Below are 25,722 nucleotides of genomic sequence, written 5' to 3' on the forward strand. Positions count from 1 at the left end.
CGGGAAGGTATTTTTATCTTTATTAAATAGGTGATCCGCGAACTCTTCTACCTCTGCTGCAAGACAGGAAATTTAGGTTTTATTCGAAGGTCATATTTTGAGTCTTAGAGGAAAGGGCGAAAGCCAATCATTCCGAAGGATTCTTGCATCCATTCCCAAGTGTTGGAGATACTTTATAGCACCCCAAGGGAATTGGATAAGGATAACGTCTCTTACTTTCAAGGATGGGAGCGGGTGAAGAATGTGATCCGAGACCGGGGTTGCTCACAGATATCACCTATCGTCGCTGGTGAACTACTCTCCTATGGTATTAGCATTAGCAACCCCCGCTGAAAGAATGAACACCTGCTCATACAGATTCTATTTCGTGTGCTTTGCTATAACCTTCCTCGTTCATTTGACTTTTCTTTGGCCTGGTGGGCATGAAAAAGATGTCTGGAAGAGGTATCAACACCCAACATTTATCAATAAGAGTAGGAGTCATATAGATATAGGTAATAATTTGTGGAAACATTTTACTCTATATTGACAACAGACTATAGGGTAAGAGGAAGAAAGAACAGATGGTGAAACCAGGATCGAATAGGTACTGAAAGCTGACCTTTTGAAGGAAGAATTCAATCTTAAGCTCAAGACTACTAAAGGAGTAGTACCAGTGGATAGAGAAGGTAATCCATGTTCCACTATCAGATTCAGGGCATGAAGCTTGACTGACGAAAGAAAGAGCAACTACTAAGGGGGTGCTTGAGGCTCCCCGGTCTATGTTAAGCAAATCAAGTCAACACAACCAGCAAGTGAGGGATGCCCAGGAGAGGGTATCCCTATCGATAACAATCGGTATGAGAGGGATGCATTTGTCTTTTGTTAGTGCTCTATGGGTTGTGAAACAAGTGTTGTACAGAGAAAGTCATTTAATGTGTTTTTATCTTCTTTAGTTGTTTATAGCAGATAATAAGTATAAACTGTGGTGGTATGAGTGCATGATTCTTTAACCCACAAGCTTAGAGAAAGAGACCGAAGGAGGATATGAAAAATCCACTGATTCCCTAAAGCTAGAGCTACTACTTCCTTTGAACTACTCTGAGATGGTTTCTAAGAGAAGCTCACTAGCAGAAATAGGGTTTTGAAGAAGCCTACATTGAATTGACTACCTAAATTTCCAACCTTTCTTTCAAGATCAAAACAGTACTACTACTCCTCTAATTTCATTACTGGGAAAGGAAGTTAAACTCTCAAACTCGGAAATGAAAAAAAATGTAAAGAATAGGCCTGACGGAGTCCGTTTACATTACCTAAAGCCTCCTAGAGAGGATAGCTAAATATGTTCCTGAGATACCATGGTAGTAAGGGCATGAAGGTCTTCACTTGGTCACCACCTCCTTTGCTGCAGGTAAGAAAGGGCTTTGTTTTTCGTTGGCCAGATTAGTAGTCAGACTTATGAAATACCTGTGTCCAAGGGTTTAGACCAGCCGTCAACTCCTACGGCAAAAGATATGTGAACTCCTCCCTAAGCAAGCACTATGCTTCATCCTCAAAGTCAACGGTTCTAGCCTCCTGAATCGTCATAATGGACTTATAAAAGCCTCTCTTCCTTTTGGCCGTTATCCTCATTACTTTGATTACCTGGGCATAAGACTGCCCGCTCCACCACGTGCATTAACTAATGATCTCATGATAGGCTAAAAGCATGACTGACCAAACTCTGTGACAGGGATATAAAAAAGGAGTAATCCCGATTACTCTAAGGCGCTACAGAACTCAGTGAGTGAGATTGTCACACCCCGACTAGGTAGTTGCAGAAGCGTAATACGGGAATGTAACATATAACTCTGGTATCAACCACATTGTTTATAAAGAAATTCAACAAGCTAAATTTACATCATAGTACATTGTTTGGTACTAAGTTTACAAACTAGGCGAAAACACATAACCAGTTCTCGTGGATGCTTATTATTTAATATATATACTTGTATCTATTCACAACGATTCAACTTCAGTTCTTAACACCAAGCACATAAGAAATTATTCCATCTTTGGCTCACCTGAAAAGCATGTTAAAACGGGTCAACTACGTCTAGTTGGTGAGTTTCAAGTTTCACGAGTACGAACAAAAATCAGTATACGAGTTCATAAAGTTCACAAGTGAAACCGAAACGAGCTAAAACATGTTAAAACAGGTCAACTATGTATGTATGTATGTATGTATGTATGTATGTATGTATGTATGTATGTGTATGATGTTTTTATACTAAGCCACAAGTGAAACCGAAACAAGCTAAAACATATGGCCACCCTTGCCCATGTACTCCTGTTGGCATTTAACAGCCACTTTGCCCCAAGTATGTACAATGTCTAACACCACATAGCATAATGTAATAATATTAAATGACAATGTGCAACTGGGTTAACATGTTCTGGCATACCCATCCGGCCATGTCAGTTGTGTTTGTCAAATCGATAGTACTATACACCCGTCACCGACGCGAAGTTAATCATTTGTGTTTGTGAGGTCTTCCAAGTGTTAGTACTTAGATAATTCACATCATCATAATTTTCAAGTATATACGTATATGTAAACACTCTTTTCACCCAAAAAGTTCGTAAAACAGTTTAGAAAGTGGGTTCATGAAACTCACCTTATCCTATAATCGGTATAGTACGGTTAGCACTAGTACAGTCTTTAAACTAAATCAGACTGTATAACTAGTCCGGGTATAGCTGTTACGCCCAGAACATGCTAGTAGTCTTAGATTGTGACGTTGTACGTTATGAAATGTTAAAACCAGATTTGGCTCAATTGCATCGTTATTCGTGCCTAGCCAAGTTGATCGTTTATGTGTTTCGGAAATAGGTATGATCACAAAAACTTAAGTAAACATATTGTTTGATAAAATGATTTTATTTGTAATAGAAGTTAAAAGTTTCGGTATCTGGATTGATCGCAGGGTTCGTTTCCGTTTTCATACGGGTTTCATTGTACAAAACGTGTACAATTCACCCTAAATGTCCGAATATATCGGAAAGGGTTCTTTTTTATCAAATTCATCCAAAACTATGAGATTTGACCACTTTTGATGTTTTGACATACCAGTCAGTTCGTTTAAACACAAAACTGCTGGTTGCGTTAATACATATATAGTTTAAATCTTCAAATAATCGTAACTATTTATGTAATTATACATAAATTATGAGAATTTTTGTAAACATAAAGTAAAATCTATAGATTTTTATAAAAATATTTTTCAGAATTTTTGTACTTAACTATTTATTTATAAAAATTCATTTTATGTGTTATAATTAATCTATAAATACCCCGTTATGTCCAACGATTCCAAAAAATCCGATAATTTTTCTATGTGGTCATAATATCATAACACAACCCTTGTAAAATTCCCAAAACCTAATTCTTTGTAAAAATACCCTTTTGTGCTTTTTTCGGCTGTTAAAACTCGATAAAAACGAAAATGCACAAACTGCACTTAGACATCTCTAAATGATCCCAAATTTTTCTAGTGATTTTACCATAACATTTCAGAATCTCAAAAAAATTTAATAATTTTCATGAGGTTTAACTATTTTTCCCAAATAAACTATAATAAACAGTAATAAATTCGCCAAGTATTCTCCGTTTATCTAAAGTTTACCAAATTTGAACAGGAACTCGTTTACATGATCTCTAATGTTCCTGCAATGTTTTACAAACTAACAACAAGCACGTCACAACCTAATACTAAACAACCCCTAAACGAGTATTACGGTAATTACCTTGTCGGTTTTTGATAGTTTTTAGTGGTTTTATCGACTCTCCGGGTCTTGGTTCACATAATTAGTGTATCAAAATATCATATAGCACAAAACTGAGCATAAAACATCCATAGACCAGCTTTGTTAATTAGGGTTTCGGTTAGGGTTTCAAATCAAGTTTTTGAACCGTAAAAACGTTATATTAACGTTCTTATCCGTGTTTTTGGTCAAAAATCCATATGGTTCTGACTTGCAAACAAGTTTAACATCAAAACATGATTTTAGGTGATTTTTAAGGTTTCTGGATGGTTAAACGTATTTAACACTAATAAAAACCTAACTTTCTATGTTTAAAGCATGTTAATCAAGTTTGGAAATCATGAAAAAATTGAAGTTACCTCTAAGGTTTTTGCTGCAAGATGAAGAATTCAGTTGAGATTTGATCTAGTTTTTTATTTGTGTGAAAAGATCCAAGTGATGTAGCTTATTTAACAAGTTATCCAAAGGGGTCCCCACCCCATATTTACGGCCGGCCCAACGGGGGGGCCCATTGGGCCTCTATTTTGGCCCATTAAGGTCTCGATTTTTGTGTCACATGTAAATCTTGGTCCAAAATTTAATTCGGGTTCGGTTCTTCGCAAGAAAACTTGTTCGGATGCGAAAAACACCGCGGAAAACAAGTATTTTTCAGCACATTTTTGTAAAATAAGAAAAACGTATTGACTCGTTGTAAAAATCCAAAATATTTTTCGGCATTTCTTAAAACATCTTACATAAGTGTTACATAAGTCTTTTTCGACTTGATGGATGCTATAATTCTCGTTTTGATGTGAACGATTGCGTTTAAAGTCATAGAATATTGTTAAACGAAACCTTTTTCGTTTAAATGGTTTTAAACGTACTGTGCCTAATTATTTATAAGTTAGCCACTATAATATCTATATAACTCATATACGACCCCTCGGTATATATACGGGTCATAATCAGTATCAGTCGATTACTCGTTTAATCGCTACGAATTAATCGATTAATCGTTTACTCGCTACGTAAGGAATACGGTATACCTCGTTTTGTCATGAATGTCACAGAGATAATATGGAGATCCAAAATAATGGTATAAAAGACCTAGGAATGATCAAGGTGATTAAAACACCAGAAACGGGGGCAACCCGAGCTAATGATAGAGGCAAGAACACTTTCCGCCCAAGTCCCATTAATTGATCATAACAATGTCGTGGAAGTGCTGTACGAACCCATAAATATAGGAATAGAAAAAGAATCACCTTGATACTAAACCGGATCAACCCCGAGATCTTATTTTAAATTGGAAGATCTAGGATAGGCGGCCAACCTCCTAGAGAGAGCGATGTGCATGGACCAAGTGAGTAGGGATGCAGCTCCGTGGACCGCACGACGAGTCTGATAGGTGGTGGTATCACACACTTCTCAAAGGAACCGTACGAGAGACTCTCGCATCATACGGCTCCATCCCAGAATCAGGACCCAATTCCTTTGGCCAACGGGTCCTCAAACCAACTTGTCCTTCCTTAATATTTCTCTGTAAGCGGTTTTGTTTTTCATTCATTGATTGATTTGATTCAAGGTAGATTTATCTTGCTACCAAGTCCAAGCGCTAGCGGTATAAGCTAGTCGTCAGAAGCGAACTTCCAGGCCAGGATGGAGCCAAAAAAGTTAAGCGCCCCCGCACGAGCCTTATTGAAAACTAAAGCAAGAAGGGAGAAAGTTTAATTGGAGAAAGAAGGTGCTTGTTTCCACTTTATTAATAAGTTTACCTCAAGAAAGTCGAAAACTTGCTTGACTATGACTAAGAAGATAGTCAAGGCATTTCTCGCTTAGTGTTGCTTTGGCTGAGCCCTATATTCCTAGCACGGAAGCTACCGCAACTCATAGAAAAAATAAATTAAGGAATAAGACATTAGCATTAGAAAGAGTATAGGGGCATTCCGGGCCGACGGCAATACAAGTCATGAGCAATAGCGAAGCCAACCTGGATAGGCTTTTTATGTCGAAAGCCCCAAAACTAGCTATCTTATAGCAGGAAGCTAAGGCAAGCCTACTCAACTAATCTCATAAATTAAGTAAAGCCACGTTTTCATCGCAACTAACAGAAAAAAACGACTACTAGACTAAACAAGTGGTTGAGTGCTCCTTGTTGTTCGGATCCTGACCGGGTCCGAGCTTCCCAAGCTCTATGCTGTCGGGGAACTCCGCAAGGGTCATACCACCTTCTTTGTTTACTATATTTGAGTCTTTGGAGTGCTTTGGGATTATATTCAGCGCCGAGGATTTGTGCTTGTGGCCCGGGGTGAATATTGCAGACCAGCGGATCTGGTGGTCGACAATCGTTCTGACTTGGTAACGGTTGTCACGGCACTTGTAGTAGGACAGAGGACTTATCACAATGTCCGCGAACCAATTTACGATGTTTCTGTCGCTGACGTTCGTCATGCAGGCCACGTGGATTGGCCAAGGTCTTCTTCGGCTAATGAGACCTCGATCCCGAAGCATTCGGAGTATATTTTTAATAGGTGCCTCTACTTGTAAGGGGAATTCGCTTCTAATAGATCCCGCCCAGTCTCCGTCTCCTTCCCCCGCCGCCTTCCGACCCGCGGGAGTTTACAATGAAAACTTCTGGACACTCATGCCCGATCGTGAGACTGCCTGGTGGATGTCCGATGGCACTTTATTCTGACCTGAGCTATGCTACAATGAGAGCGCCCTTGATCCTTTCCGGATGTGCTTAACGGTCCCCCATAATACACTCACTTGGGGACTTCTTACTCCAGTTGTTCCAATAGTGTCTGCTAGTTAAACCGCGTCTAGTAGACTCCCTGTTACGCTCATCCCCTTCGTCAGCTCTTTGATCGGGATTATATTACCTAGGTTCCTAAACTTGGAATGGATGGCGGAGCGTAGGTGCAAACCAATTATATGTATACGTTGCTTTACTCATAGACGCTTCTCCAGCTCTCGCAAGAATTGTACGGGAGTTGTCCTCGAAGGGACTTCAAGAATGACCGTACCAAGGAATTCCACCATAATCTGTGCAGCTATTGTTTTTGATTCTGTAGAGCCTAGCCAAAGGTTCTGGCCGGATTGTAGGAAGTGGGCGAGAAGTTTTTTTATTTCTATTAGAAGCTCTACGGCACCGACGATTCCCAGAAGTAAATAATTGGCATATCGCGCGTACAAAATCCTTATTAGGTAATGGATTTTCAAGGGGGCCAGCCTACAGGCCAGGCCTCTCTCTGACCCGATAACCAGTATCGCATCCCTGCCCAGCTCTATCAGCATGCTCTTTCTTTTGCAATACTTAAAAAAGTCTCTCATAGCCCGATTATTATTACAACATTCTCTACCATAGAAATATTATTACAACATTCTCTAACCCATAAAACGAGGAAACGAACCCTGCGATCAATCCAGATAATATCAAATCATTTTATCAAACAATATGTTTATTTAAGTTTGTGTGATCATACCTATTTCCAAAACACATAAACGATCAACTTGGCTAGGCACAAAAAATGATGCAATTGGGCCAAATCTGGTTTTATACATTTCATAACGTACAACGTCACAATCTAAGACTACTAGCATGTTCTGGGCATAACAGCTATACCTGGACTAGTTATACAGTCTGATTTAGTTTAAGGACTGTACTAGTGCTAACCGTACTATACCAATTATAGGATACGAGCTATAGTCGAGGCATTATACATAGTACAACTGTAACCAATCAGTACTAGGATAAGGTGAGTTTCATGACCCCAGATTCTAAACTATTTTACGAACTTTTTGGGTGAAAAGAGTGTTTAAATATACGTATATACTTGAAACTTGTGATGATGTGAATTATCTAAGTACTAACACTTGGAAGTGTCAGGTCCCTATTTTGATGGTCGATTCGGCTCGGATCTTAATCAATCATGTCATAACTCACACAAAATTAATCGTGTCGACAAGAGAGTTAATGACGGGTTGCTATATTTAGAAAGATGACCGTTTGTTAAAGGCGGAATCAATAACAAACATACGGTTGCAATGAATATTCAAAGATCGAAGACACACACAGGATTCACTCAAAAGATTTCCATTTATATAATGTTAATCATACAAAAGGAGTAATCGATTTAGGGTTTATAAGGAATTCTAGGACAGCCGTCACACACAAAATATTCTCAATTAATGTGTCGTGTCCCGTGTATTTTCGTGTCTCTGGCGGCGTGCCCTAAATATTCTATTTATAGGCCTGCCAACCTAGGACATCTGTCATTCCTTCTAGAAACCCTATTCGATAGTACATATTCAAATTACATATTCAAAAATAAAACTAAATGTAAAACAAGTCTTCCGGGTAGGCTTTTCATTAATCTTCAGTCTCCGAGTACACAGTGTACTCGGCCTTCCTTCAGACTTTGTAAACATAGAAGTGTACTTGGAATCAGTTTCCGGGTAGACTTTACTTAAAGAATATTTTACCAAGTAAAATATTCACCGAGTAGACTTCAATCTTCTTGGACTTATCAAACTTTGCCCGACAAATCCTTACGAGCAACCTTGTTCTTCTATGGTCCTGTTCGGCTCATTGTCAGTTGAACAACTTATTGATAAGGCGTACTCGGAAGTACATACCTTACTTGAGCAGAACCTTACTCGAAATAACTTAGAGATATTCTATTAACTCATCAAGTATACTCGGACCATAATTATTAAAGAATACCTTGCCCGGTCTTCCAATTACTTGGCTTCTTGGACTTGGTTGACCATACCTTACTCGGAAGAGTAAAATACTTGGTCTTGAAGAACAACCCTGCTTGACAAAGTGAACCTTGCTCGGATATGCCAAATCAATGATCCTTACTCGGGAAATCACTAAAAGACATACCTTGCTCGGATATCCACTTAAGAAGACTATTTGAAGTAAACCTTGCTCGGAAGGAAAAATCTCGTACTCGGCTAAGTAAAAGCTTACTCGAAGGTCCAAGGTGTGCTCGGATTCAATACTTAGCAGTTTCTGAGGAGGTTGAAAAGATTCCAATCTTCCATATTCTTCGTTTAGGTAAAATCTCTTCATTTGGGTCAAACTCTTGACCCAACAATCTCCCCCTAGATTAGAACACCTCAGCTGACCCAAAACACTCTATGGTTACATACACTTAGCAAAATACACATCAAATTAAATGTTAAATTTCATAATTAAATTACATAAGCAAAAATTACATAAGCAAAAGCTGTCCGAAGACATTACATAGCAAAGCCTATTCTATCTATTTTGTCTTCTTCTTTCATTGTAGGCTGCTTGTCTTCTCAGCTGGATTACAGATGCTGCTCTTTCTCTGAAGATATTGAGCACTTGGTAGTGAGTGTGTCCTTCTGGTATCACCAAGTCTCTTATATCTGTAAGATCATCATTGTGTAAGCATGTCAGATCTGCATCCTTTTTGATTGTCGCCAAAGCTTTTCCATCAGAGTTTCTTAGCACATAATAACCAGTGTCTTCTTTGTATTCCACTTCAGCAATGACACCGTTCTTCTGCACTGTATAGTTTGGCCTTCTCATTCTTCTTCCCAATCTTACACACGTATCCATGTTGGACAGTGGATTCTGATCTCGGACACTTATCTGGTAGTTCAGTTCAGCTCTGTCCATTTTCTTCAGCTTTTCTGACCTTTTTGGTCTGTGAAGTTGAATCATTCTCCAACTTCTTTTTTCTTTTAAAAACTTGAATCCCTTATCAGCTTCTTCATGTAAATACTTTGATAAGTCATTCATCTGTCTTCCTGCTGATCTGTCCCTGGTCCTGTAGTCATACAAGTGAAGTGTGGCCATTCTTCTTAATTGATCTTCATTATACTCACGGAAGTCACTTCTGACCACAATCTCTTTTAATAACCTGCTTTCCATAATCACTTTAAGTGAATCAGTGACTGAATCATAATACAGCTCTCTGGGTAGATCCACATCAGACTGTGGTCTTGTTCTGTGTTGTACTGAGCTGCTTGATTCACCTCTTCCACATTGACCTCTTCCTCTAGGAAATCTTTGATGAAACGAAGGTCTGAATGGAACTGATTTCTTGGGCTTTTGAGGTCCCAAGTTAAAGGTCTTCACATACATAGCTTCCACCATCTCAGTAGGAAGGTTGGCTATCTCCACCATGTCATGTCCTGCAGCCTCCAGTTCAATTAACATTTTTATCATTCCTGGAGTTCTTGCCAGTCCAGCAGGTACAAATCTGCCATCAGCATAATATCTGGGATTTTCTCCTTCCCTCAATGCCTTTTCCCATTCATCCTTTTGAAGATAGAAGAGAGTCTTCAAATCCTCTTTTTCTAACACATTAAAGTCTTCTTCAGTCATCACTCTCTTGTTTATCATTATGTTCCTCAGGATGTTTATCATTTCCTCATTCTCCCAAGGCATGAATGGTTCATTTTCTGGTTCAGGTTTTATATCTTCTTGAACAATAGGGATTTCAACTTGTTTGACTTTTTCCTTTCCTTTTTCCCTTATTGTCTGAATTCTTCTTTTCTTCCTTGGTGGCTCAATAGATGTTTCTTTTAAGATTGAGCTCTCAGCATAGACCCTTTTTAATTCTTTCTGTTTCCTTTTGGAATACAGGTCAAATACTGCATCTTTACTCAGATTTCTTACAACCTCAAGCTTCATGCCTTTCTCAAGCAGGTATCCACACATACCATCATATTTCTTCTTTAACTCTTCCAACTCAACTTTATCATCCTGTTTTACAAACTTTTCTGAAACTATCTCTTTCTCACTGTTGTAAATATCTTGAATTTGGTCAACAGTGTATTTTTCCAAGGCAGCTTCAGGATAACCTCTAACTTTCAAATAATTTTTATAATGCTCAGCATTTTCCTTTCTCTTCTCAACCTTCTTTAAGACTTCCTCTGCATTGATTTCAATGTTGCCCCTTTGAATATAAGTCTTTTCAGCTTGAGGGGTCTCAGCAGTGGAGCTTGTACCAACTTTCTCTCCTCCTTGATCAGGATTATCATTATTGTCATCATCAGACTCCTCAGATCCATCCTCCTCCTCAGATAGATCATTCATGGCATCTATTTTTGGTTCATCAGAGGCAGGATGATCTGGTTCATCATTATTTTCATTTTCATCTTTATCAGAAACATTAACATCAGGGACCCCTGGTAATTTTTCTCCTGGTTTCAGTGTTTGTAAGGGGATTGCCCTGATTGGTTCATCATCCTTTGGGGTCTCCACATAACATTTATTCTTTTCATCCCATATACCCCTCCTATCAGCTCTTTCAGCTTCGGCCTGCTCAGCAGATCTCTTCCTTCTTTGATAAAACTGTGCAAATCTTTCTGCTTTTACAGCAAACTCTTCATGCATCTTGGATAGTCTTTCTTGCTTGTCATGGATAGTTTCTGTTTCTTCAGCTTGAGCAGCTTCTTCTTGTTCTGCAGCCTTTTCTGGTTCTTGTGTTTCAGCAGGTTGAACCTTTTGAGACCAACTTTCTTGTGGGTTTGTTTTCTGATCAACTTTGACTTGCTCATTCCACTTTCTTGAAGCCAGTACATCCATGGCTTCACCAATCTCCTCAGGTATAATCATGTCAGTATATAGATTGGTTGATGGTTCAGCAATCTCAGATTGTTGCTCCTGAAACTTGCTGACCACCCTTCCCAAAGAGTCATCAAACTCTTGATTTTTGTTCATATTTACCAAAATTTCAATCACCTCTTGATCTACCACATCTTGAAATATCTCTTTTGCTACATTGGCTTCTTTGATCAATAGGTCATGCTGTGCTAACTCTTCTTCTGTCAAGGAATGGGCAATTGCTTCCCTTTCCATTGATTCTTTAATAAATCTTTCTTTCTCAGCAAGAGCAGCAGCTGCAGCAGTATCTACAAAGGATACATTCTTCTCAACATACACAATAGGTTCATCATCAGTTGCTAAACCTTTTCCCTTTTCCTTCCTTTTTCTCACCTGCCCTTCATCTTCTTCTTCATCAGAAGTTTCATAATCATCAATCTCTTTGAACAGTTGCTATAGTTCAGAATCATGTCCTACCCTCTTGGAACTAACTTCTTGATCATCTTCAGGTTCAGTGGTTACCAGTTCCTCAGTAGCAGCATTCACATTTGCATTCTCCACACTCATTTCCTCATCCACAATCTCAGTCAATTCTTCTATTAACACATTCTCATCATCATTTGACTTTTCATTTTCATTATCATTGATTTCCTCTCCACTCACTTCTATTTCATTTTCATCACTTTCATCATAATCATTCATGATCATCTTCAAACCATCAATATTTTCAACACTTACAGCATCAGTCATAAACACATCATTATCATCTATATTCTCCCTCTGTTTTGGGGCAGCTGAGGTCTTCTCAACCTCCTGCACCAGGGTTTGAATCATCAGTTCAGCATCAGCTAACTTTCTCAATAACATTTCATTTTCACTAGTTAGCTCTTCATTTTTTCTTCTCAAATCAACATTCTCATCCCTAACCTCCTCAACTTGTCTTTTCAATTCATCATTTTCAAACATCAACTCTGCATTTCTTTGGAACATATCAACATGTGGACTTGTAGGGTTTGATGTAGTAAATGGTTCAAAGTCAGGTTGGTTGGTGGTAGATGTTTGTGGTGTTGGTGATTGATGTGTGTATTGATGTGTGGATGTTTCTGGTTGGTCTAGGGTAAGGGTTTGAGGTGGTGTTTGATGTGGTGAGGTTGGTGGTGGTGAGTGTGGTAGTGTTGGAATTGGTTGTTCAAGTTCTTCTCTTTGCTCCCCCTGTACAGGTGCCATAATCCCCATCTCCAAACCATCTCCACCTTCATTACCATCAACATCATCATCAGAATCTCCTTCATCACTCTCATCATCTCCCCCTTCTTCCTCCTCTGAGCTCAGCTCAGGCACAGGCATTATAGCCAAATCATGATTTAATAACCAAGGTAAGATCTCAAACGGAACATTTGCATTAAAGTTATTTGAGACGCCAGGATTTTTTATTCTCTTGTAAGCATCAGGATCTTGCAGTTTATGAGTGACTCCAACTGTTGGTAAATCTTGTAATGTGCTGTTGAATATGACCTGTAGGAATCTTGGGTACTGTAAAAATCTTTTTCTTTCTGGTTTCTTCAGATTCCCCACTAACCCCTCAAAAATCATCTTTGAAAAATTAAATGGCAGATCAAAGATTGTTCCAACTGTGGCATTTGCAAGATCAAGACTCATCAGAGTCCATGATCCCTTTCTCGGAGCAAATCCATGAATAATATGATGAATAAGGAATCTGTATAGCATCGAAAACAGACCCTTCTGAAACTGTCCTTCATGGACATTTCCTTGATACCCCATCGTTTCTTTAAAAATCTTCAATAAGTGCTTTGTATTGAAGTTGATGTGATTGTGATCATCGTCATTTAGTCTCAAACACCTTCTGATCATCCTTTCAGTGATCTGAATCTCCTGTCTGGCCACGGTTGCTTCTATTCGTTTTCCATTCACATCTTCAACGAGCTCTGCTGATCTCCAGAAATCCAAGGAGTGATTTCTGTAAATAATTGGGCTTTCAGTGAGAGCAAAGCTGATGTTTGACCGCGCCATCCATAATATCATTCGAGTCATAGGTTCATTCTCTGTTGTCACTTGTAGTAACGCGCACATGTTGTGATTTGGCTCAAAAACATACTTTGGCTCGTTGTCTGCCATATCTGTAATACATAAACAAACACATTAAAAGTGAAATTAGACATAAAGTTTAATACTTTAGACAATTTCAGTGTATAAAAATGAAGAAGATAGGGAGAAATCTTCAAGAACCTGCTCTTCGACAAATTTATAACCTAAACACATAAACAGAGTGTTAGTACTCGAATACATAATCAAGTCGCATTACAATCTAATCATGATCGGAAAACATAATATTTAATGCATACCGAGTCGGAATTAGAAGGCTGATAAAAATTAGGGTTTGGATTAATGTTGAATTCGATAAGTCGGTTATGTTTCTTAGTGAGGAAGGATTTGCAGTGGAAGGAGAGAGAGAGGGAAATAATGTTGAAAAAATTTGCCTAAGTCCCTCTTTTATACGTATTTTGAAAGTGGGTTTTAAATGCTTTTTGTCTTTTTGTGAATTATTAGCTGTCAACCAGTAACATTATCCAGTTGATATATTAAAAACATTTAATTTCATTTAAGTTTATAAGACCTTACTCGAAAGATTAATATATCCAAAGTCTACTCGGTCTACTTCCACTTACAAACCTTACTCGGTCAAACTTTACTCGGAATAATTTTCAATTTGGAATATACAAGGTTTGCCCGAATTCTTTTATTTCAAACCTTGCTCGATCAAGTAAATTAATTTGAATTTAAGACATAATGAAGAAAGCTTACCCGAAATACTTGATTTCTTGAGAAATAAATCACAAGACTAATAATCAAGCACAGTTATCAAATAAACCTTCTTACTAAGAATCAATTAAGATCCTCACACAGATTTCTCAAATTCAAATTGAAACTTATCTAGCATGAACCCTAATAAGAATCATAATAAATTTTATCATACTAACTAACATATTCAATCAACGCATTCATTCAAGTATGAATCTAAACAATTTCATCATACCATCTTACATATTCAATCAACGCATTCATTCAAGTATGCTTGTATACATAGTGTGCTCGAGCACTCTTTCAAATGTAAAGTGTGCTCGGACAACAATCTTATGCAAAGTATACCCGAATAACTTTCATATAGTACAAAGTGTGCTCGAAAAGAAATTCTAGCAGATAGTGTACTCGGAAAGTTAAAGTTTGAAATTACCAAGTATATTGAAGGAACACAAGTGTACCCGAAATATAAAGTGTGTTCGGAAAACAAAGTTTGCCCGAAAACACTTGTAATTTAAAAAAAAATCATACACACACATATCACAGAGCATGCTCGGAATGAAATTAAACACATAAACATTTAAGTGTGCTACAGTCTAAAATTTCATAGAGCTTGCTCGAAAATCCTAAGTTAGCACTAAGCTTGCTATGATAAACACATTCAATTATCAGGTATTCCCTTGTTCGAGGAAACTCAACATATCAAACCATACCCGAAAAATGACAAACTTAAACAGTAACATCTAAGCGTGCCCTGAAAGATTAACAAGTCTTTCCTAACAACATATTCACACAAAGCTTACTCGGTGTACTTACTTAAGTTCACAAAGTTTGCTTGGAACACAATCAGCATATAACTTGCATAGCTTACTCGAAACTAGCATATAACATGCATAGCTTGCTCGAAACAAGAATTTCTTGTTAAAAGATAGCTATTTCAACACATAATCATCTCAAGACTTCAAGCTTACTCGGGAAAATGAGTGCAACAGTGTACTTTACCCGAAAAGTGTAAACACTTCGAAGTATGCCCGAAAATCATAAAGTTAGTCAGAAATGACTAAGCTTACTCGGAAAGATTGAAAATTATCAACCTTACCTGAAACAACATATTCACACATAATCAACTGTTTTGTACTCGGAAAAGTTTTAAATCATTAGCCTTACCCGAAAGTACATATTCAAACAGTTTGTGCTCGAGAAGGTCATAAAGTATCAAACCTTACTCAAACTTACATATTCAACCTATTTTAGGCAAAATGCAACACTTTTTGACTTAAACAACTTTTCAAAGACATTTCTAAGTTATGTATCATTTCAGAACATAGTTTAAGAGCAAATGGTGCATTTAGAGATCAAATTTCAGTTATAATTCATTTCAAAACAATATCTTTATTAAATTGAAAAGATCTCAGGAATGGGATCATATTGACTAAGTAGCTATCTCATTACTTCACTCTCAGCATTATTATGACAACTTAGATAGGTTAACAGCAGGTATAAACTTAGCATGATTTTCATCTCTTTGGTGATATGATTAAAGTTCAATTTGAGCATAATGCAATAATGGTCAACATTGTGCTATGATGCCTCATATCTCTTCTCAAAGCTTATTTGGCTTTCCCCAGATCACCCCAATTTGACTCCAACCTCCTGTATTTGGTCAAAAATAGTTTTTGTATGACAGAACTTGTTGTATTTTTGTATTTATATACTCAAACATATATAGAGGTTGAACGTTAGACTTACAGTTAGCAACATGCTTTTCATTCAAGATGAGACAGATTTTGCCAACATCTTTGTAGTTCTTGTTGTAACCCTCTTGTTTGATAAAATATTTAAAACACTTATCAACTTTTGGTTGATTTATTCATTCTTCCCCTTGTTTTTGATATTTTCTCAAATTTTCTTAAAGCATGTTCTTTTTCATATTTAAAAATGTTTCATTTTGGTTGACCAAATAACAACAGGCTCGTGTATGACTGGGAAATCACTTTTCTGTCGTATCATTCGGAGAGATCTATCTTGAGACATGCAAAACAACTATGCATCTCCACATAAAGATTAGCATATTCATTATGTTTATATCACCTTAGATTTTACATCATCATGGGAAAGTAACCATACATGTTAATGGCTATACTAAGGTCCTTTTAGCCTATTAATTCCATATGATCAGCTAAGTAGTCAATGTACTATCATTTCCCATTAAATACAGTTTAATATTCAATCAACCCAATATCTCTTTCTTATCAGGTTAATGGCTATCCTGTTTTGACCAAAAGTGGTCAACAGGACCAAACATACATGTGAATATATGTCCTGTCAAAGTCAGAGTTATTGACATAGTTTTAAGTGAAGAAATAAGAAACAAGTCATAATTGCCCCAAATGCATTCAGTTTTCAAATCAATGGCTATCCTTTGAATCTATAGAGATTTAAGGGCCAAACATACACAAGTGCATGTCCTTCCAACTGGGCAAATGACATAATTTTCAGCAAAAATAACTACTTTTCCCTTTTAAAAAAAATCCTTCTTAAAAGCTTCTTAAAAGCTTGAACTGAATAATCTTATCATATCTCTACACCATTAATCAACTTGCTCATTTTTTGACCAAAATATAGTATTTATGCAAAATTCATTATAAAATTCATTGAATCACTTAATTTTGACATAAAACACATTTTGACACAAACAGTTGCATCACACACTCAAATCTTAATCATTCTTAACCTTATCAAGAAAAACAGACTGTACTCTCATTCAATGTCTATCCTATCTTAACAGCTTCAGAAGATCAGATTAAGAACATATTCAAGTAACCATAAACATTGATTACTCATGACATCATATAAGCATTCAGTTTCACCTAAACAGATCAAACTACTTATCATAACATCAGATCAGTTAACATGATAGTCAAGAATTACCATCAATTACAAGCAAATTGCACAGATAGTTACTTAAGCACCTATCAGTTAACATCAAAACAGTGACATAATCAAAACATATTCAATCAACATTTAGTTGAAACATAATCAATATGTGTTATCTCTAATAAAATAATCAGTTATCACAGAGAGACACACATAGAAACAGTTAAGTCACATAACATTTCACATATTCAGTAACAAATTCAGTAACATACTCAGTAACATACTCAGCAACATACTCAGCAACATATTCAGCAAGTGTAACCTCTAATAAAATATTCAAGTAGCACATAGAGGTACCCAACCAAGCACACATCCTTAATCAGATTTCATCAAAGTTGATCATCCCCAGGGCTTTCAAAAGAAAGTTGAACCTGGTTCTATCAAGTGGTTTGGTGAATAAGTCTGCCAAATTATCACTTGTATAAACTATTTGCATTTCAATCAAAACTTTTTCACTGCAATCTCTGATGAAGTGATGTCTGATTTCAATGTGCTTAGTTTTAGAATGTTGCACAGGATTCTTAACAGTAAAATATGCAGCAGTATTATCAATCAGAATAGGGGTGTTTAGAAAATTCAAACCATAGTCAAGCATCTGATTTTGAATCCAAAGAACTTGTGCACAGCAGGCAGATGCAGCAACATATTCAGCTTCTGCAGTGGAGATTGATACTGTAGTCTGTTTCTTGCATTGCCCTGACACGAGTCTTTCTCCCTAAAACTGGCATCCCCCTGATGTTGACTTTTTACTCATATTGCATCCATCATAATCACTGTCTGTATATGCAATCAGATCAAAGGATTGGTTCTTTGGATACCAAATCCCTAAGTCTGGTCTTCCCTTCAAGTATCTGAATATTCTTTTAACATCATTCATGTGGGAGACTTTTGGATTTGACTGGAACCTAGCACACACACACACAGCAAACATGATATCTAGTCTTGTTGCAGTCAGATACATCAGGGATCCAATCTTGGCTCTGTATTCATGCTCATCAACTGACTCCACTTTTTCATCAGCCATCATCTTTTCTTTGGTGTCCATTGGAGTTGAAGCAGTCTTGTAATCATGACAGTTGAACTTATTCAAAATGTCCTGCACATACTTAGTATGGTGAATGAAGATCCCTTCAGCCTTTTGTTGAACTTGCAGTCCCAAAAAGAAGTTCATTTCACCCATGGAACTCATGCTGTACTTGGACTTCATCACCTCTTCAAACTCCAAACACATATTTTCATTTGTAGATCCAAAGATGATATCATCAACATAGACTTGTAAAAGCAGCAAATCTGACCCTTTTCTTCTGTAGAAGAGTGTCTTGTCAATGGCTCCCCTTGTGAAACCATTTTCAAGTAAATGAGTTGATAGCTCATCATACCATGCTCTAGGAGCCTGATGCAATCCATAAAGGGCTTTGTTTAATTTATACACCCTGTTTGGATACATGGGATCCTCAAAACCTGGTGGTTGAGCCACATACACTTCTTCATCAATCTTTCCATTTAGGAATGCAGATTTAACATCAAGCTGGAATACTCTTATGTTCTTTGAGGCAGCATATGCAAGGAAAATTCTTATGGCTTCCAGTCTTGCAACTGGTGCAAACACTTCCTCAAAGTCTATTCCTTCTTCTTGAAGACATCCCAGTGCTACAAGTCTTGCTTTGTTCTTAATCACCAAACCCCTTTCATCCCTTTTGTTTCTGAAAACCCACTTGGTTCCAATTGCATATCTGTCATGTGGCTTGTCTACAAGATCCCACACATGTAAATCTCTAAACTGGGCCAATTCCTCTTGCATAGCCTCTACCCAACTATTGTCCTTTAAGGCTTGAGCAATATTCTTTGGTTCTAATTGGGATAGAAAGCAAGAGTAAAGACAGATGTTTGCTATCTCAGAATGACTCCTTGTTACTCTTTCATGCAAGTCACCAATGATATTTTCAGCAGGATGATTCTTTTCAACAGTAGAAGTTTGTATTATCATATTTGTAGACAGATTTACGTCAAGATGTGATTCATTAAGTTCAGTTTCTTCAATGACCAAATCAGCTTCTGCATCATGAAACTCTGGTGCTTTATCATTGGTTTGTCCTGAAGTAGATGCACCATTGTTTCCCAGATTCAAGCTTTGAAACAAGTCTTGAAATCTTGCTGTGGAAGCATTCTCATCTTCATTTGATTGGTTGCATGTGTCACTCCCATGCTGAACATGATCATTTTCTACATTTGAAATGTCCTGATTGTTTACTTCCTCATCTTGTTCAGTGGCATTGCTTGAGGAGCGTTTCACAAAAGTATATTCCTTTTCTTTTCTTGCAACCTTTTTCCACAATTCTTCCAAGTCCAGTTCTTTCTTCTTGTTCTCTTCAACATGTGTACTGGTCTTGTAGAATGAATCATCAAAGTCATTAGAATAAATCTTGAATGACTTGATTAACTTTTCATGATCAAACAGCCATGTTGCACCACTGACTGTATTGAATTGATTTTCATTAAAAATGATGTCAGATGACTCTATCACACTCATGTGATCTTTCACTTAAACTCTGTATGCCTTTGAGTGAGTAGAATATCCAACAAAGAAACAATCTAGTGACTTAGTTTGAAACTTGTTCAAATAATCTCTAGTGTTCAATAGAAAACATTTGCAACCAAAGGACTTGAAAAACTTGATGTAAGGCTTTCTGTTATTGAAGATTTCATATGGAGTCATGTTATGCCTTTTGTTTACAAGTACCCTGTTCTGAACATAACATGTTGTATTGATTGCTTCAGCCCAAAAAGTGACAGGCAGATTTGCATCAGCCATCATGGTTCTGGCAGCTTCTATCAAAGTTCTGTTTCTTCTTTCTGCCACACCATTTTGTTCAGGAGTTCTAGGAGTTGAGAATTGTTGAAATATTCCTTTCTTTGTGCAGAATTCTTCCATAACTCCATTTTTGAACTCTGTACCATTGTCACTTCTCATCATTTTGACTTTCTTATTCAGCTTGTTCTCAATCATTGTTACACAACCCATAATCAACTCAGCAGACTCATCCTTGGTACTTAGGAAATAGACCCAATTATATCTAGAATAGTCATCAATGATCACCAAACAATGTCTTTTCTTTCCAATACTTGGCACACTCACAGGACCAAAAAGATCCATGTGAAGTAACTCAAGTGGTTGATCAATTGAATTGATGAGCTTTGTCTTATGAGTAGACTTGTGTTGCTTTCCCTCTTTACATGAATCACAGTGATCATCAAGCTTAAATTCTCTTGTAGGTAAGCCAATCACATGTTCACCCTTGACCAGTCTATTCATGTTCTTTTAGTTTACATGACACAATTTCCTATGCCACAATTTTGATTCATTTTCAGTGGCTTTGGAAACAAAACATGCACCACCTCTTGAAATGGCTTCCTTCATATTTAACTCATATAAGTTGCCATTTCTGGGTGCCATCATCATGATCATCTCAGGTGGAATTACAAATTCAGTTTTTAAGATGAAGCAATGAGAATCATCAAAACCAACTTTGTAACCTTTATCACACATCTGTGATATGCTCAGAAGATTGTATTGAAGTCCCTCAACATGAAACACATTATCAAATGACACCTTTCCATTTGTCAAGATTCCTTTTCCCACAATCTTTCCACCATTTTCATCACTCCCAAAGGCAACAGGACCTTCATATTTCTCTTCATAGTTTACAAGTGACCTCTTGTCACAAGTCATATGCCTAGAACAACCACTATCCATATACCATATATCATTCAATGGAGTGGCCTGTTCCAGCACAACGAGAAATTTGATTAGTTAAGTGATGAGGTGCAAGTTTCATCAACTTGCAACTTAACAGTATCAATTTTAATGGCAGCTTGGGAAGTGAGTGTTGTAGGTTTAGGATCTGCATGAGTGATCTCCAGATTATCAGAATTGTCAGTTTCATATCCACATTCTCTTGCTGTTTTAACAAGTGAAACTGAACATTGAGGCTCAACTGAGTTAGTGACATTATCTTTCAAGACATAGTCCTTTATTTATGAGTAGTCTCTTACATCATCCACAGCTTCAATTTTAGTTTTTGCTTTAGGTTTCCAAGTGAAACCTTGTGGTTCATATCCATGTTTCATCAAGAACTTCTCATCACCAGTCAGTTTATTTGATTTCATTCTCTTATAAGTATCTTTTCTTCTTGTCTTTTCACTGTCTGATGACCCTTGAGAGTCATCAGACTTAACTGATTGAATGTCTTGATTAATCTTCAATGACTGATTTTTCTTCTTTGTCATCTTCTTGTGCTTCTGTGGTGACATACTTCTTCTTACATACTCAGTCACTTGTTTCTTTCCTTTGATTTCAGCATTTTCTTCATTACTTGTCTTCTTTCCACACAGATTTTCTTTTCCCAAATACATTTCATACTTCTCTTTGTACAGAACAAAGTCTTGACCATACTTTTTTCCATCTGGTACATGAAATGGTTTGAGTTTGAATCTCTCATGGCATGAATCTGTGTGGTGACCATATTCATCACACCTTTTGCACCAAACCTTGCCTTTGAAGACTTCATGTTCTTTTGGTTTCTTGAATCTTTCACTTGGCTTAGGTGAATTGACTCCTAGAGTCTTCAGATTTTTCAAACCATCAAAGTCAATTGAAAAAGGAACAAATTCCTCAATCTTGATGTCTTGTCTTTCAACATTGCTTTTGACAAAGACAATCTTCTTCATAATCATAGGTTCTTCATCACTGCTTTCTCTAACCCTTGACTGTCTTTTCTCATATTCTTCCATTGTCTCCACTTCTCCAACATCCAACACTTCATGACTAGAAAAGATTGGATAAACTGGGATAAAGTTTTCTATATCTATGTTTTCATTCTCCTTCTTCTTCTTGTTGTTATGCTTTATCCTATTCAATGCAGTCTTGCTTGGAGATCTAACTGCATTGTAGTTTATCTTCCTCCTTTCACAGATGTCAAAAGAGACATGTTCCCTTTTAATGTTGTCCTTTTGCTTCTTTGATATTGGTGGGACTGGTGGATACTTTGGAAGCTTGTCAACAGATTCAGGTTTTTTATACTTTCCCCCTTTTTCAGCAGCTTGAATTTCCTTTTCAGTAATTTGATCACTCAAATCACTCAGATCATCTTGATCCAACTCATTTGAATCAAAGTCATCCTCAGAGACTTGAACTCCAATTGACTTTTCCATTTTCACTTCTTTCTTAATCACAAACTCCCCATCTTCATTCACTTCTACCTTTCTGTGTAAATCAACAATTTCTTCCCTGTCTTGAAAGACATCTTTGAATTGTTGTAAGTATGCATCCCTTTTCTCTTTGTCAACCTTTGGCATAAAGTTGTTGTTGAATGGAGGTGGAACTGTTTTGTATTTGTCTTGGTCTTTCACTTGATTTAGTATTCCACAAATGTTGCCAGTTGAGACCAAATTCTTAAGAAATTCAGTTTCAACCTTTAGTCTTGTGTTTTGCACCTTTTCTTCAATCAACATCTTTTTTAAACCATCAATCTCAGTGATGTATCTTGTTTGAGATCTATAAATGATCATGCAATCATCTTCAAGGCTCTTAATCTTTTCATCACTTATCATCTCACTTCCCTCATACTCATTTATGATACTTTGTTTTCTGAAACACTCACCTTCCAGCTTGCCTACTTTTGTTTTTAGTTCACTAATAAGTTCATTCAAATCAACTTAGGAGCAGAGTGTACCTGAGAGGAGGTTCCCTTTTCTTTCTCAATTATGGCCATAAATGCCACATTTGCCTTCCTGATATCATCAGCAATATCCTCTTCATGACTGCTCCAATCAAAGCTTCCTTCATGTTGTGTAGTCACAGCCACATTTCCTTGATTTCTTGGTTGATTTTGGTTTGCTGGAATGTTGTTAGTTGCAGGGTTTTGAACAGCTTGATTCTGAGTGTTGTTCATTGGATACACTTGATTCTGATGCATACCCTGCTGGTTGTTCATCTGAGGCTGATAGTGGTTGTTAAAATTGGGATTGAAGTTGTTGTTTGGATGGAAGTTGTTGTTGTTGGGATTGAAGCCATGGTTATTGTTGAAGTTCTCCTAGTTGTTGTTTCTCTGCACATTCTGCTGGTATTGTTGTTGGTTTCTTGGCTTTTGGAACTGATTGACTTGAAAGTTCCTTGGCATATTGCACTCTCTTGCAAAGTGTCTAGGCTGTTGACAGTTGTAACAGATAGCCTTGGACTTGTCAAATCCTATTCTCTCATTTGGACCAGAAACAAGTGATCTACCAGTTCTATTGTATAGTCTCTTGCTTCTCAAACCCAACATGGCAGCTTGCCATTTCAAATCCATGTCTTCTAAGTCATCTGCATCAATTTGTTCTAAATCATCTTGAACCACACTTGTGTGAATCATGTTCTTTGCAACAAATGCATTATATGACTCAGTAAACATAGACAACAAAGTTTGTGTCTCATTGCTTTGAACATGTCCTGTTCCAGGATTAGGAACATTTCCATTAGACACAGAAGCAGAGTCAGAATCATCAATCAGTTGCACATTGAACCTTTGCTGATTTCCTTGAGTGCTTGTGCTACCCCCAATGAAAGATTTTGGAGTCACAACATTATGTTAAGCTGGTTCTTCTATTATGGGAATTTGCTGTTGGTTCTTGATGGACAGATTTCCCATTGGTGCAATCAAAGCATTTGAAACATGGAAACTTGGTCTATCTTCCTTGATCATCTCATTCTCAATCATTTCAAGTTCAGCAGCTTGAAGAAAACATACCACATCATCCAATTTCAATTCATTGAAATTCTGCTTTTGAAGGATGAATTTGAAAGCAGTATACCATTCTTTTGGCATTGAGTTGAGCAACTTTGTATTCAAATCAAAGTCAGTCATTACATAATCAGTGGTTCTCAACTCATTCACAATACTCAGAAAACGTTCTAGTATTGACTTCAACCTTTCTCCATCTCTATACTTGAATCTTTCCAACAGTTGCTTCAGTCTTTGCTTCTTAATGTTCTTCAATTCAGTGTTCCCTTCATACATCTCAAGGATGGCATCATACATTTGTTTGACAGTTGTGTGATGAGCCACCTTGGTCAGAATCTCCCAAGACAAACCTAGATTAATCATAGCCAAGGCTTTGTCATCCACCTTTCTCATCTTTTCTCTTATAGCAGCAGTTGCAGTAGCATTTGCACCTTCTTCAACAGTAGTTTGTGGACCATTATTGATGGAGTTCCATATGTCAATGTCATTGTAGCATACGGCTGCTTCAAAGAGTACCTTCCATTTGATAAAGTTTTCCTGTCTATACAACCTAGGTATCTTGTTAGTAGACAGCTTTTGTTCTTCATATCCAGACATTTTGAGAAAACAAAAATCAGTTTCTTATAAAAAAGTTTTTCAAAATAATCAGATCTGAAACCAGAATGCTCAGATCTGATGTGTCTGATGTGATTAGAACAATATTTAGATATAAAGACTAAAACTTTAAATGAAACAAGAGAAAACACCAAAAATTGTAGATCTGGAAGAAAAATGAAAAAAAACAGGGCTGCTGACGTCACAAATCAATCGAACAGTGCTCTGCTTACGTCATTCTTCTTCAATTCTTCAATCAGCAACAATATTTCTAAAAATAGCAGTAACCAGCTCTGATACCACTTGTCAGGTCCCTATTTTGATGGTCGATTCGGCTCGGATCTTAATCAATCATGTCATAACTCACACAAAATTAATCGTGTTGACAAGGGAGTTAATGACGGGTTGCTATATTTAGAAAGATGACCGTTTGTTAAAGACGGAATCAATAACAAACATACGATTGACTAATATACTAAGATGATAGCTAGAGACTAGAGATGAGAGTGCGGGAGGATCTAGATTTGTAACAAATATTCGACTTTGCTTATGCAAATTGTTATGTACCAAAACCAAAGAATATCGTCGATGGGCTACAAAAAAAGAGGATCCTACTTCTCTCATGTACCGTCTTTTAACTCTCCTACCGCTAGTAAAGCTAGCAGTCTAATATAATTTCTGCATGTTAAGACAGCACACTAGTACATTTTCTTTGACCACTGAGACCACGTGTGACACCCGGTAATTTCCCAACCCCTTAAACCAAGTAATCAACCTAATAATTAGATGATTGTGAATATTATGCGCGCTAAATTAGAATCAGCGCGGGCATGTTATGTGCGCCCTGCGCGAGCGCGCTATGTTAGTCAGCGCGGGCATGTTATGTGCGCCCTGCGCGAGCGCGCTATGTTAGAATCAGCGCGGGTATTTGTTATGTGCACCCTGCGCGAGCGCGCCATGTTAAGAACCAGCGTGGGCATATGTTATATGCGCCATGAGCGAGTGTTTTGGTTTTATGTTTCCATAACTTTATATAGTCTAATGGGTTGACCGTCCCGCATGATGCTAAGGCGGGTGCATCCCACATCGATTATGCGCGTGCGGAAGGGGAACTAACCTCCCCGCATGGCGGGAACATTGAGAGCTAGTTTGTCTGAAGCTCCAAGATGGAATTGACTTCAACATGACTGATCACTATGTTGAAATACCAAGACCACTTGGAGAATCTACAAATGAAAC

The 25,722-nt window shown here is 37.3% G+C and overlaps 1 pseudogene; it reads right to left on the minus strand.

Moving 5' to 3' along the window:
- Nucleotides 1–5,886: 5,886 nt before the first annotated feature.
- LOC143618039 (uncharacterized) overlaps nucleotides 5,887–25,722 on the minus strand; it is a 31,559-nt pseudogene continuing 11,723 nt past the window's right edge.

Source organism: Bidens hawaiensis, unplaced genomic scaffold, assembly GCF_021521415.1.
Source record: "Bidens hawaiensis isolate Kalapana, Puna unplaced genomic scaffold, B.hawaiensis_p1.1 tig00062413_1, whole genome shotgun sequence".
NCBI lineage: Eukaryota > Viridiplantae > Streptophyta > Magnoliopsida > Asterales > Asteraceae > Bidens > Bidens hawaiensis.